Source organism: Staurois parvus, unplaced genomic scaffold (assembly GCF_062004578.1).
Source record: "Staurois parvus isolate SC_StPar_1 unplaced genomic scaffold, SC_StPar_1.0 ptg000347l, whole genome shotgun sequence".
Classification (NCBI taxonomy): domain Eukaryota; kingdom Metazoa; phylum Chordata; class Amphibia; order Anura; family Ranidae; genus Staurois; species Staurois parvus.
The window spans coordinates 648,806-664,705 of NW_028318143.1; the positions used below are offsets into that span (position 1 = coordinate 648,806).

The 15,900-nt window shown below is 42.6% G+C and overlaps 1 pseudogene; it reads left to right on the plus strand.

Moving 5' to 3' along the window:
- Positions 1–6,411: 6,411 nt before the first annotated feature.
- On the plus strand, positions 6,412–6,527 carry LOC149456783 (U2 spliceosomal RNA; annotated as a pseudogene).
- Positions 6,528–15,900: the final 9,373 nt, after the last annotated feature.

Consider the following 15,900-nt stretch of genomic DNA (forward strand, 5'->3'; position numbering starts at 1 on the left):
TATCTTTAGGGGACTCAACTGGTGAGATCTCTGTGCTGGGTTACTGGGCAAACACTGCAGTGGCCATTATATGGAGTTTTTGATCTCCTTGATGGATTCTAAACTATGTTTTATTTTGTAGAGGGGGAGCACATATAGTGAATGCAGGGTCCTGGGTTATGTAACACTTTAACACTATCAATTGTATCAGTAAAACTAAACAATGGCTACAGTTCCACTTTAAATATTCTTTTAATATATTATTTATTAACGTTTTTCCACTTGACTACAGAGCCAAATAGGTGTTTTTAATACACCTTTTACCGATTCCACTGACGATTTGTGTCCTTTGAAATGTATTTAAATTGTTTATTCAGTGTATCTTCTTTGAATAACACCTTCTTTTCATCATGTGTGTCATAAATTATGTGCTGCTGAGAATAAATTGACAGCAAAATGTATTATTTGATATTTTTCTCTATCTTTTTATTTTTTCTTATTGTACGATCTTTCTGATAAGATGAGGAGGGGAGGCAATCCAATTATCAATGTTTACCGCCAACAAACACTTTGAATACACGGAAGCTGTTTTCAAAGCCACTGAAAAGTACAGTCCATGACCACCTTTTCTCTTATCTGGAGGGATATAATTTAGTTTAAAACACTTCAGTTGGTTGGAGCTAGTCTGCGTTCAAGGCTGGATTTCCTTTTAATGAAACTTCACTCCTGAACATATTCAAGGCTCAGTCTTTTGTACTTCGTATTGGCACAAGTGGCTTGATTTAAAGGAAAAATCCACTTTAGACCAATGTTCAATAATTGCCTCCTGTGCTTTCAAAAGACATGATTCTGCAAATCTGAGGCATTCCCCTTACTCTTTGTCATAAAGACAGAATGCCCAGGCTCTCTCTTTTTAGATTCAGCTCTAACATTAAAGAGTGTCTGTAGTTTGCCTTTTAGGCAAAATGTACAACCTACTCTCTCTAATGTCCATATGTTCCCCCCTCAATGTTCTCCTTTGGCACCCTGTTTGTCTGCTGAATCTCCCACAAAAAATTACTGTCTTCCAAAATAGGTTAGCTTTGGCACCAAGCATACACAGGGTTAAGGGCTGACCCCCCATGTGACAGAACCTGGGACAGACAATTGAATATCAGGTACTTAGAATTGCATCTTTAGAACTTTATAGTCTGAGAAGGAGGGACACGTTGGTGCAGATGACACATGCCAAAGCACATGGACATGGCTACATTGCACTAAGTAAAGGGAAATGGTTAAGTACAGTGTGAGTCTACTCACTGTATGCATTGTACACAGATGCATTATTCTTATGCCCATAAAATACTTCTCCATTCCTGTGACACAAGTGAAAGTCTAACCCACACATACAAACGCACACACAAACTTCAGTACAAAAGGTAAATTATAAAAAAAAATAAACACAGTACCTATGTTATACTTCCCTTCTCTGTGCAAGGAAATTCCTTCATCTTCTGAAGTTCCCCACTGGAGTTGTCCACTCCTCCTCTCCTCCTAGTGCCCCCTCAGCAAGTTGGGTGCTGAGAGGTTACCTAAATGTGCACACTCCCGAGCCAGGCTGTGTGCGTCTATCAGGGGCGGACTGACCATTCGAGCACTCGGGCACTGCCAGAGGGCCCGGGGTCAGTAGGGGGCCCCATGAAATGCCCCTGGTACCTTTTTTATAGGCTTTTTTGGGTGTATATTGAGTGTGGGCAAGGACACAGGGGCCCCATGATGCCCTGTTGCCCAGGGGCTCCATGAGTTATCAGTCCGCCCCTGGCGTCTATAGAAACATTTTGCCTGTGGCGCAGAGTATTTCCTGTGGCAATATATGGACATGCATAACAGCGGCTCTGGAGCGATCCTGCTGTAGTGTCTCCATGGCAAGCTGGGAGCAATCGGTAGGAGGGAGGGACCAGGAGCCTCGGCAGGGGACCAAAGAAGAGAAGGAACAGGGCTGCTCTGTGCAAAACCATTACACAGAGCAGATTAGTATAATATTTTTATATATATTTTAAATGTGTTTAATATCACTGAAAGGTTAAAAAAAGCTTTTGCCTTTAGAACCACTAGAATTAGAACAACTCCGTAGCAATCAGCAACTGTTGAACAATACACACCTTTGTCAAGAGTATGCAATGTCAAGAGTATGTAATGTACAGCACACTTTACAAAGTACAAAGGTCAGGACTATGTAAGAAGCAACATAGCATATGCAAAGTAAAGGAAGTATGTATTATGCAATATAGCATTAGGAGTGCAAGGATAAGGAGCATGTAAAGTGCAACATAGCAGTTAGTGAACAATGGATAGGAGAAGGTAATATACAAAATAGCATATGGGATTCGGAGATGAGTACTATGTAACATCTGATGTAGCAAACACATTGTAGCAGTCAGAGTATGTATATTAGAACCAAAGATACATTACTGCTCAAAAGCAGTTTGTAAGAGAAGCTCAGTACATGTTGGAACGAGAAGGCTGGCACATGCTCATAATTCTGAAGGAAAATGCATTGTCACACTCGTCCAAATATATTAACGTGTGCAGAAAACATATGTGCATGCGAACATGCACACGTATGGGCACTGGCGCCAAATGGTCTCGTTAAGCTGCACTCTGACATGGATGGATTGCTGATCAGCTAATTTCTGCTTTACCTGAGCCATGACCTACCATTCTTCTGTCCATAATTTTCCTTAAAGTGTATCCACACCCAAGTAATACGCATATTTAAGGTCAAGATTTAAAATTCAACATTTGCTTGCCTCTTTTTTTTTTTGTTATAAAAACACTTTGGGGGTTATTTATTAAAACTGCATGATTAGAAATCTGGTGCAGCTCTGCATAGAAACCAATCAGCTTCCAGGTTTAAATTCTGCCTCTAGACACCAGTGAGCCATTACTTCAAGCCTCCTCAACATTGTTGACTCCTTCATATGGTCTTCTGGGTTCAGCATCTTGATTTGCCCACTCAGAATGACATAACCCTGAGCATGGGCATTACTTCGTCCTGGAACCAGGGCATACCAAAAATGTTCAAGCAGGCGAGAAAGAAGGTTTTATTGCAGAGATAATAAAATTCTAAATATATGATTGTTTTGGCAGCATGTGATCTCCCTAATCAGGCCTCTCTATCCTGGTGAAACTCTAACTCACCTGTCACATGCCATGATAAGGATGTGGTAAGAACCGCACAGCAAGCCAGTCTAACTGCACTGAATCCATCACGACTACCATCAACTCATTAATGTGCCTGGCACTTCTACCCATGACATTTATTATCACCCTTTGATATGGTATGGTTTGATATGGCTGCTTGCCACATCTGAGAACTTTCATGTTGGAATGCATGGCAGAACACCTAGCTATGCCTACTGAGGTGCCCAAATATCCACATACAATACTGAATAAAATGCAGATTTAGCATGTCAGCTCTATTCACGTACAGTATGCATTGCTGCATAAGTATATACTAGCTGCCACTGAAAGCTGAGCTCATTTGTTTGAGAGTACCTGAACACATCTGTTACCCAGCATGGGGTTGCTTTACAGGAGAGACTTGTCATGTCTCCAATAATGTATGATCATTCATATCTTATGCCCATGTGTGGATGCGGAGTGATGCCTTTAAGAATCAGGTATCCACCATGTAAGCTGCCTGCGATCCTGCCATATGGTAGTTACTTCTATCAAGCTAATATTGCACTGAGCTTTCTTACAATATCTTGTGGCTGGTTTCCATTTGGCACATGATTATAATGGTGATTCTGGCATGACACAAGGGCACAGTTTCTGGCAAACCATTTTTTCTTAACATTGATAATAACATTGCCTCAACATAAATAAAATCACATGATTTACTTAGATCAAATTGGGCTGATTGTTATATGGAGGACCTTTTTTAGACAAAAGCACAGCTACTGCTAATTTATAATCATACAGCAATATTCAAGCATATCCCCGATATGTTTGCCACTTTGAGCATGAATGCTTTGCTATGCATGGCTTAGCATCCTGCCTTTGGATTTATGAGCAATTTCACAATGAATTTTTTGCTCTTGTGTACCTGAAATGTATATTCTAGCTTTGTTCAATGACAATTTTTTTTTATAGCGATTGATTTATGGTTTCTTAAGAGAAGAGTTTCCTCTTCCTCTCATTTTACAAACTTGCTAAGTAACATATCAGTATTAATGTCACACAACTTCCTAAAACAAAATCTTTCTAAAACTGACCTCATAATTATCCTCACTCTCCCCGTCAAGATCTATAACAGAACCATTGGTTCTTCTCATCAAGCCAAGTGTAATCCTGAACTTTAACTTGTCTATACAGACCAAATCCAATCATTGTCCAAATCTTGCAAACCTCTGTAACATTTCCAAAAATATGCCCCTTCTTAACCAAGGAAACCACCAAGCTACTAATTCACTCTCTTGTTATCTCTTGCCTTGATGATTTCACTTCCCTACTCATTGATCATCTTTACCCAGGCTATTTTCCCTTCAGTCTATCATGAATGCTACTGCCACACTCTGCTACTTTACCAGCCACTGAGTGTCCACCACCCCACTTTCTAATTTCCCTCCAATTTCTCCACTGGCTTCACCTAACAGATACATTAAAAAGAAAAAAAATAACTTATTGTATTTTCCGGCGTATAAGGCGACTGGGTGTATAAGACGACCCCCTAATTTTCCAGTTAAAACATAGGTTTTGGGCTATACTCGCCGTATAAGACTACCCCCCTTCCGAGGCAACACCATTTAAAAACATCAGATTTTTTAATTGAAATGGTTATGACTTACCGGTACTTCAAATCCTTCAAAATCCTCATGTTCATCCTCTGACATCATAAGTTCATGAATGACATCTTGTGATACATTTGTAAGACAGTCATCATATGGATCAAATTCCAAATCAGATGGTTACCGCTGGATGTGCGGTAATACGGCAGCTTCGGCTACATACAGTATACAGTATATATACAGCCCGCTGGATGTGCAGTAATGTACATACAGTATACCGCGCTGAGCCAAGCTGGCTCAAAACAAATGTCCCTATGACAGATTAATCTGTCAGCCCGCTGGATGTGTGGTATATACAGTATACTGAGTATATACCACTGTGGAATATACAGTATACTGAGCCAAACTGTTTCAAAATGTACCGGTACGTCCCTACAGTAATCAGACCGCTGGATGTGTGTATGTACAGTAGCTGAGGCTACATACAGTATATGCTGGGCCAATCACGGCGAGCGATGTATTCTACTAATGAATACAAAGCCTGCTCGCATTGGCTGAGTTTGCGACATCATCAGCCCACCTCTCTGACTCAGCCAATCCGAGCAGGCTTTGTATTCATTAGTAGAATACATCACTCGCCGTGATTGGCCCAGCATATACTGTATGTAGCCACAGCTACCGTACATACACGCATCCAGCGGGCTGATTACAGTAGGGACGTACCGGTATGTTTTGAAACCGCTTGGCTCAGCGCAGTATACTGTATATACCGCACATCCAGCGGGCTGATAGATTAATCTGTCATAGGGACATTTGTTTTGAGCCAGCTTGGCTCAGCACAGTATACTGTATGTACAGTATTACCACACATCCAGCCAGCTTGACCCAAACAAACTCAAGGTTCACATTTTATACCCCGCGTATAAGACAACCCCCAACTTTTGGGGTATATTTTTAAGTATAAAAAGTAGTCTTATACACCAGAAAATACTGTACCTTAACCCGCTAGTCCTCTTTACATATATCATGGTTTGGGCATATAGCGGTAGTCAAGATGACCCTCCTACCTAAATTTTATATCTGTTTAGAGTTCTTCGAGTGACAGCACCACGTTACTTACATATCCTACAATGCCGTGTAAATTAATTTATCTGGGGGTCTACCAAACCCCGCTTGTCTAGGACAGTGCTGTTGAGTTCTAAATTGCAAGGCGGCCCAAGCTTACCGAATTTTACAAAATATTATCAAGCAGCCCAATTAACACATATTGCTCAATACCACACAACATCGGAAGTGCCTCTATGGCTTAATAAAGAAGCTGCTGACTGTGATCCCCTTGCTATCAATCTAATTTGGCTAGCCACTAGAGAACACAAAGCGGTCAGTAATACCATAACAAGACAATACCTGTCACTTTGGGACAGGCTGAAGACTCCGTATTGTTTGCAATCTCCACACAATCCACTTCTATCCTTTTAAAATCATTCTTCTTTCTATCCGGCTAATGAAGCCCCCATTTCTTTCCACTGCTGGACCGCGCTTGGTATCACCCAGTTGTATTACATGTACCACTTCCTCTTTTTGTACGTTTTTTCTTTACAAGTTGCCAAATTGTGAGATTTTTCGCTATATTCAGATATCACATTTGTATTCCTCCTACATCGCTTCTCGGCCTTTTGGCTAAGATCAAGTGTAGTATCTGTTCTTATCAGTGTCCAGTGGGGGTGCTCCCGACCATTCTAGCTTTGCGGGGATGGTTGTTGTATAGTACCCTCACTGGTATGATGGGGGTCCGGAAGGCTAGTACCGGAGGGACAGAAACCGGGGAGCGCCACGAGTTAAGCTGGGGCCCCGGGAGTAATTCCTCTGGGAAGACTGGAAAGACCCAGTACCTCCTGATTTGGACGGATCTACCTTGGTCTGGCCAGGGGCTGGGGACGCAAAAAGTCCGCAAACTCAGTGCCCCCTGGGGAAGACGCTCTCAGGGGTGTCACTAGTAACACTTGGGTGTGGGACCCCACGGTGTGAAGATGACACATGGCCACTGTTTTTCACTTCTTTTTGCACAGCGCCCTAAGGACCAGGTCTTTTGGCTAAGTCCAGGGCAATTTTTGCTACAGGCCTCAGGGCCTGGTCTGTGCACTATTTGGCATGGTACCACTTTTTTATTTTCTATTTATTTAATTTAACCACTCCCACGTTTGTCACTTTTTTCTTTGCCTTATGTGTGTTTTTTTCACGGATGGAGGGTGTGGGTCCTCGGGCCTACCCTGAAGTCTAGGGGGAGGATGTGTGGCCATACGGTTCCTTCCTCCCCTGATCCCTAGAGGACTCTTCTTCGGGAGAGTCCCCTTGCCTAGTACTGAATGTCCGGCTTCGGCTGGGCATAGGGAACGGTGGTCCACCAGGCCTTTTGGCCAGGAGGACCAAGTGGGAACCTTGTCCCCGTCAGGAGCTTCGTGCCCCGGGGGATCAGGGTAAGCGGTCCAAGCCCCTTTAGGGGTAGGACACAGCACACCCCTAAGTGCACTTTTTCGTGTGGTGTTTTGCACTTGCACATTTTTTGTGAACACTTACGGGTTTTTTCGTTATAGTTGCACGTTTGCGGACTTAAAAATTTGTATTCCTCCTACACTGTGAGTCAAACGGATTTATAATCGCAAACTCTAATTGAACATATTTTCTCTTCTGACCCAAGAGCCCCTGGCATAATCTCTAGATAATATATGTATTTGTCTTCCCCTTCTACCACTCTTCCTCCATTATATACTACTTGTTTGGCCTCGCACCTCAACGTCCAGCTGTACCAAGAAGATTGGGCTGATATTTGTCAATCCACTAAATCCTCCACAGTGAACATATTCGCTGTAGAAACAAATTACAAAGTCCTCACCAGATGGTACTTACTGTAGTGCTGGAAAGGATAAGCAAAATCCTTCTATCTTAACCACCACAATGCTTTAAAGGGTTGCATAAATAAAGGAACCCATTTACCAGGGGTGGACTGACCATTTGGAAACTCGGGCAATGCCCGAGGGCCCGAGGTCAGTAGGGGGCCCCATGAGATGCCCCTAGTACCTTTTTCATAGGCTTTTTTGAGTTTGGGCAAGGACACAGGGGCCCCATGATCCCCTATTGCCCGGGGGCCCCATGAGTTGTCAGTCTGCCCCTGCCATTTACACATCAGGTAGTCTTGTCCTGTGGCGATGACCTTTTGAGCTGAGGTGTTTCATGTGCTGTTTTCGCTTACTGGGGGTCACTCTTACACCTGATCCAACCATAGCTCTTTTTAACAAACGCCAACCTTAAATATTCAAATCACAATTCCAACTTTTGCTTTATGTCACTACTGCTTCTAAAAAAACTATTGCGAAAGCTTGGAAAACACCCAATCTCTGTTTTCTTGAGACAAAACATAGAATAACCCAATTTATGATCCATAGCAAAATTGAGGCTACATTGCTAGATTGCATCCCCCAAAATTTTAAATAATGGCAGCCATGGGTTGGCAACTTTTTGCCACAATACTTTGACCACTCCTTAATAGAACCCTGATTATGTAACTCTGAAACTACCCTAGGTTGACCTGCACTAGACTGTTGCAAGCCCACTGTGCCTACCGGATCCCCTTGTTCTCTTTCACCTCCTGTTCCTTTCCTTTTCCCACACCTTTTGTGAAAGCTTGATAAGTTGCCTTTTACTTCCTTTATTTTGGAGCACCTATTATTAGTCTATTTTTCCCCAAGAACCAAGGTTACTCAATTGCTTACCTTTGTACATGATCTAAAATTTGCTCCACTAAGTTGCTTTCCTCGTGTTAATAATCACTTAAAACTCTGAAAAGTTATTCACTATGTTTTGTCTGCATGGCAGTCTTTGTAAACCGCATAATTCATGATGTACCCAGTTCTATATCTTCAATAAAAATTAGTGAACAAGAAAAAAATACTAACAGCTTAAAAAACTATACACAACTCTGTCCCAAGATAGATCACAAATCTTGTCTCCTGCTCTCAATATCCCTTGTCTCCCCCTCCCAAGCTGACATCCAGGACTTCTTCAGGAGTTTCCCAACCTCTACCTCACTCTGTCTGGCTCCATCCCACTCTGTTCACCTTTAGGAAATCCCTAACATCTCAATTCTTCAGGCTAGCCTTTCTTGCCTCTACCTTTTTCCAGGCTTACAGCCTGTGTGGCCAGACAAGGGAGGGCAGAGAGTATACGGTCCTTCCTACCTGAACCATACCAGGCCACATGCATTTTATCCCTGAGATGAACCACATTACTGTTTCAAACCCCAGCCAGTTTTTGTTTTTCAAACAAACAAGCCAGGCATGCTGGGTGACATCATTAACCAAATAAGACCCTATTAGGTAAATGACGTCACCCAGGATCCCTGGTTGGTTTGTTTAAACAGACTGAGAATCTGTCTGTCAGGAAGAGGTTCATCTGCTGGTGGCACTGTGGTCCCAGAGCTATAGGCTGCAGTTCCGGTGTCCACCAGCTGGTGTTTCCCAGCAGCCAGAAGCTCATGGCAATTAGGCATCACCTGATACTCATCACATGAAGTGTATTTAAACCTTGCCTGTACGTCCCCTCTTTGCCTTGATGTTTGTCCATATGCCTCTGACCTGTGTACCTGCATTCTGCATCTGATCCTGATACTGAACCCCAATGTTTGATCCCTTACCTGCCTGTTTGTTCCTTCTCCTGCTTACCATGTCCCCTGTCCTGGCTTGCTCTCCTGCTCCCTGCTCCTTCAGCTAGATTTCCAGTGTATGACCTTGGCTCTGACCAGGGGTGGACTGACAACTCATGGGGCCCCCAGGCAATAGTGGATCATGGGGCCCCTGTGTCCTTGCCCAAACTCAAAAAAGCCTATGAAAAAGGTACCAGGGGCATCTCCATGGGGCCCCCTACTGACCCTGGGCCCTCGGGCAGTGCCCCGAGTTTCCAAATGGTCAGACCGCCCCTGGCTCCGACTACGCTTCTCATATCTTGATATCTGTATATACTTAGTTTGGGCAGTTGTTTATTGTTCAATCACTTATTAGAATCGCTGGTTTGATTTATGCAGTTCTGATATATTGGAGGTGTGTTTATATTTTTTATTCATTTACTCTTAATACATTACATTATTTTACATTATACTTGTGCTTTGTGTTCTCTGTTCACACATATCTGGTCACATCTGTTTCTCAGGATACCAGCACTCGGTATCCCTGATACTGTCATTTGGCTGTGTTAGTGCTATAGCCGCTAAATGACAGATCCCCAGTTATGATGTATACAAAGAGCAGTCAGGGATTTGCATGAATGACAATGGCCAGTTTGTTTGGTGGACCAAAACCAAAGCTCATCCCTACTGAAGACCACTGGTGCCAATTTTCTACTATATATGTCCCCAGATGGGGGCTCTATTAGACTGGAGTTAGGGACCACATTTTACAGAGGTGCCTTAGAGAAACAGTTTGCTGAAAAGCAGGTAAGTGTGCTGGGATGCTTTTTGCGTTGTATTGTTCTGTGACTGCCATGCCCATGTGCACCTCGGCATAAATTTATCTTATCAATTCCCATTCTTATTTCACAGGAAGTTAACCCTAGAATTGCTCTATGAACATTAAACAACTATATAAAACATGTATCTTGATAGATACTTTGTGACATGACATCTGTCCACATTCTGGTTGTCTAGCAATCAGCACTGAAAACTGATGGCCCTTTACAAGCAAAACAAGGCAGCTTATGACATCATTCAAACCTTCCTCCCAGCTATTTACCTCTTGTAATTGCAAAGCCTGATTGAAAAGTACCTTGATGCTGGCAAAGACATAGACAGCACAAGGAGGATTTAAATGATACTATTGCAGAGTTGTAGATGTCACTCATTGATGGCAGTAATTTTCCAATACATTTACAGCCAAAGAGCAGAAAGAAGGTAAACATGGTGCTTTGCATCTATTAAGGTACATGTGTTCTAAAGCAGTTGGAAAAGGTATATATTTTGTATTAATGTAGTGCTACTCCCAAAGAAGCCATTTGGTAATCTGGTTTCTTTGTTCTGTACCTCTACTCCAAGAACTCCTGGGCCAGTCTACAGATACCTTTAACTTGGTTGTTAATTAGTACCAGGAAATAGACACAAGACTGTTTAGTGGTAAATGAACCCAATGTATTGATATTTGTTAGATTAAATGGTGGTTTGAGTATAAATGAACACACTGAAGGTAGGTTCAGACACAGTCTACTAGACAGTATAATCATTATATAAAGGTAACGTAGAATAGAATTCTTTACCACTGGACTGTAATTAACACATAAATCAGAAAAGTCAGCAATAAACAGTGCATATAAGCATTAACTGAAATACTATAACTAGTCTAGTATGCACTCTAGGAAAATGGCTAAGATATGGTGCAATGTCTCCTGAGAAGTACCTCTTAGCATAACCAATCAGTGAAGGTGTAACAGCTGAAAAGGGACAGTCTTTAGTCCTAACTCTTCAGCCAGCTAATGATGGGATCCATTTGTACTGTTGGTGTACATGTGACTAGACCCAGTAAAGTCTGCAGGTAACAATAAGGCTACTAGCTAGCTGTATGGTCAGTTCCTGCAAGGATCATTTTATCTAGTAGCAGATAGTATATCCCCACAGCAGCTGCTCACCAGTCCCAGTGATATTGCAGCTCACCATCTGGTTACACACAGCAATTAGTCCACTCACTGCTCTGCGCTCAGGTGGCTCTGTCTGTAGGCACCCTTGAACTCAGCACTCTGGATTCCACTCAGGCCACCTTTATGCAGCAGTGGTGATGCACAATGGACAGCGATGTGCAGTCTCTGGGAAGCTGTGTCCTTTACAGCCTGGGAAAATGGCGTCCTTGTTCTGCAGGTGAGGGCTGTAGTTCAGGCCCCGTTACTTTAAGTGGGCAGCGCTCCCAAGGAGACAACATGTCTCATGATTCTCTTCCAGCCTTTCCTGATTGGTCTCTCTACTGCTTGCCAGGAGTGAGGGATAACAAGAGGGCAATCCTACATAGAGCATCTCTAAAGCTGCACAGCAGGAAAGATCCCAGCAGAAAGGGGATGAGGAAGAATGGAGGATCACACATCCAGCTTGGTACTTGGCTACATTAAAATAATAAACATGGAATACTTACCTGCTTTGTGCAATGGTATTACACAGATCAACCCAGAACCTGCTTTTCTGGGGTCCTCTGCCATCACTCTGTGCTCCTTCTCTTCTCTGTGTACCACCATAGGAAGAAGCTTCCTATGGTGGCATACCTGAGGGATCACTCTCAAGCCAGGCAGTCTTCGTCCACTGGCACACACAGCGCATTTTGGCCCAGCCACCCACTCCCTCCTCACAGAATTTGATTGACAGCAGCAGGAGCTAATGGTTTCTGCTGCTGCCTCTGTTGTGTCAGAAGAGAGAGAGAGCAGAGCCACTGCAGATGGGCACAGCATGGTTCAAGATAGGACTAAGGTAAGTATAAAGGAAAATGAGGGGTGAAACAACATGTTTAACCTTAAAGTGGTTCTAAAAGCCCAAGTTTTTTTAACTTCATGAATTCTATGCATAAAAGTAAAAAAACCTTCTATGAGTAGAAGCCCCCTAGCCATTCTAACACTTACCTGAACCCCATTTCAAACCAGCGATTTGTCCTTGAGAGCCTCATTTCTCCAGGGACCCCCACTCCTGATTGGCTGAGGCAGCAGCGGGACCCATTGGCTTCCGGTGCTGTCAATCACAGCCAGTGAGCCCATTGGGAGAGGTAGGGGCAGGGCCAATCCACGGCTCTGTATATGAATGGACACGCAGAGTGGTGGCTCGGGAGCATGTCTGCTCAGGTGCCCCCATAGCAAGATGCTTGCTATGGGGGCACCCTACAAGAAGGAGCGGCCACGAGTCTGGTGGGAGGCCCAAGAAGAGGAAGATACGGGCAGCTCTGTGCAAAACCACTGCACAGAGCAAGTAAGTATGACATGTTTGTTATAAAAAAAAAGACTTTAGTATCAATTTTAATTTATTTAATGCAGGGAATGCATTATGGTAAAACATGTCTAGCCCCTAGAACAACTTTATTGTCTATAGAGTAATTCCAAGGTGAACGTTCACTTTCTCAATCTTTACTCTTTTACAATTTTTAAAAAAATGCTTAGATAAAACATTAAAATGGCAAAGCTATATATTCAATTCTTGTCATCTATATAATGCACTTTCTTTTGATTTACTTTGACTCAAGGGTACCAACAAAACCACAAGGCCAGGTCTATGGCAAAGCAATCTATAGCAACAGGTAAGTGAAAACTGAAGAATCGAAAAATGAACATTTTTTTTGGTTTCTTAATCTACGGTCTTCCACCCAAAGGTCAAAGCATCAAGTCGGTAGAATAATTCAAATCATTTTGAACGTCACCGGGTTAAATATAACTCTTGCTATGCCCTTCGCATTGATCAGCTGTTTTAACGTTAGGCAGAATCTTTCTGTATAAACCGGTCATTACAAGAACGATTTCACAGAACTCGAATAGACGTGAGCATTAAAGGATGGTTGTTATGGCAGCAGCCTAAGCATCAAATTCTGCCAGTAATTTTCAGTCATTCGACCTTCTGTCTACCAAAACAGTTTGTACTCTACAGCTACTTAGGGGTTGAATTCTCACACTGTCGACGACAGGCAAATGAGCAAAGCGGGCTTAGAAGAGAAGAGATCTATTAAAGGCAGAAGATAGAGTAAGTTCAAAGAAATTAGTGTTTCATTACATACTGTGGAAACATTCCTATATCTTTTATTCTTCCCATTAAAAAAAAAAATTATATTCAGTTCTAAATAGAAGTTGACATTGTACATAGAAGCCTTTTTTTTTACCAGTACTTAAAGAGCCCCTGTCACCACTTGTACCTTTTTTTTTACATTTGACAATTGTTATGCAAGGGCAAATATCATATTTACAATTAGCTCTTTTGTTTGAACCTGAATTCCAGGCAAACAATTAAACAAAGAGATTAAATGTGTTTATGAGAGCTGTTTTTTTCTGCCAAAAGATTTGTATTTATATCTATTCAATGCTGAAATTTACATAGCGCTGACACACAGCTCACCCTTATCTGGTAGGGGAGGATATCTGATCTTTTTCTGCTGCAGTTTCACTTTCACTTACAGCTACTCTCCCCGCCTCCACCCTGTGACAACACACTGAGAGCTCTATCTATCTGCCATTCTCCTCTCTCCTCCTATTAGTATGCTCCTTATCAGTACTTGGGTTCCTCAAGCTGCTCCATCACCCCAATCCAAGTGATTCTGTACAGGGACAGCAAGAGGCTGATGCCAAGTCACATTCAATTACACTGTTTCCATTAAAAAAAATACATCTATTGTTCCTTTTAATGAATACACAGCTGCATAATTTGTGTATTTTATACCTACCTGGGGGTTGGCATTAACGTTTGTTTCCACTTTTGCAAATTGAGATAACACCTACTTTATATTCGTTACTTTCATTTATTTATTTCAGGTACTTATATAGCGCTGTAAATTTATGCAGCACTTTACATATATATTGTACATTCACATCAGTCCCTAACCCTCAAGGAGTGTACAATCTAAGATCCCTAGCTTACATTCATACATACACATACTAGGACCAATTTAGAGAGGAGCCATTTAACCTACCAGCATGTCTTTAGAGTGTAGGAGGAAACCCACACAGGCACAGGGAGAACATGCAAACTCCAGGCAGGTGGTGCTGTGGTTGGGATTTGAACCAACGACCCTAGTACTGCCAGACAGAAGTGCTAACCATTTAACCACTGTGCTGCCCCACACATAACACATATCATAACTTAAAAAAACATATTTAGAAAATGCAGCCCTCCTATTTTAGATACTCTTTTCCATTAACTCCAGTTTTGTAAAATCCTACTAGTTCTCTTTGTGTATGAGGGGCCCGGGGAGGTGTGTTTGCCAACTGTAGTGTGCTGGCAGATCTTTATTCTCAGTTGAAAGCTAGAGTTGAACACTGTCCTAACAAAGGGAGAAGAAACTCAACCTGTCTTTAGGACAGACTCACTCTGACATTGTTCAGGAATCTTTGCAGTCAGCCATAAGGCCTTCTCCTGAGAAACATCTAAAAAGTAATACATTCTATATAGGTATTCTGTGTGAATGGGACCATACAGCATTATAAACATATAGTGAGGAGATTTACTAAAAGCACATGATGCATAATCTGGTGCAGCTCTACAGAGAAATAAATCAGCTTTCAGGTTATATTGTCAAAGCCTAACAGAACAAGCTGAAGTTAGAAGCTGATTTGCCACCATGCACAGCTACGCCAGTAAATCTTCCCCAAAAGGAATTGCCCTTTAATCGAGCTGTTATGGAAAGGCAGAATTACTTGTGCTGCTTGATTAAACCCCATCTGACACTTTCAGGAGTGTCAATTTCCTTGGTCGCTCTACCTGCTCTTGATCTCACCCCAAAACCATAATCAAAAGCAGGGGCGGACTGACCATTCGGGCACTTGGGCGCTGCCGAGGGCCTGGGGTCAGTAGGGGGCCCCATGAAATGCCCCTGGTACCTTTCATAGGATTTTTTGGGTGTGGTTTGAAGGTGGGCGAGGACACAAGGATCCCCTGCTGCCCAGGGGCCCCATGAGTTGTAAGTCCGCCCCTGATCAAAAGCATGTGTCTCCAGCTCCCACCACTGGCCGTGTGGGCATTGCCAGTTGGGGAGGTTGTACTTTGTTATTTCACCTTTTCATTTTTTCTGATAGATAAAAGAGGGCACACCCATCTAAATGTAGGCTGCTTAATAAAAAATGAAAACATAAAAGTAATGCCCTAACTGCATGTGGCATAAAGCAGGCATATCAATAACGTAGAAAGTTTCCAGGATGCTAGTTCCACCTTGCAGTGTTCAGCAGGTACCCAACTAGCAGAAATCGGGAGGCAAGCGGCCGGTAGCTACAGAAAAGATGCTGGAGAGTGATGCAGAAAGGCTGTCAGGCTGCAGAATAGAATGCAAGCCACCTCTGAATACATTCAGCAGTCTTCAGGAGTCACAGGGGATGATGTCACTATGTTGGGGGTGTGGCTACATATTTTAGGCTACAAGCACTGCCCCTTTATCAAACCACAAAG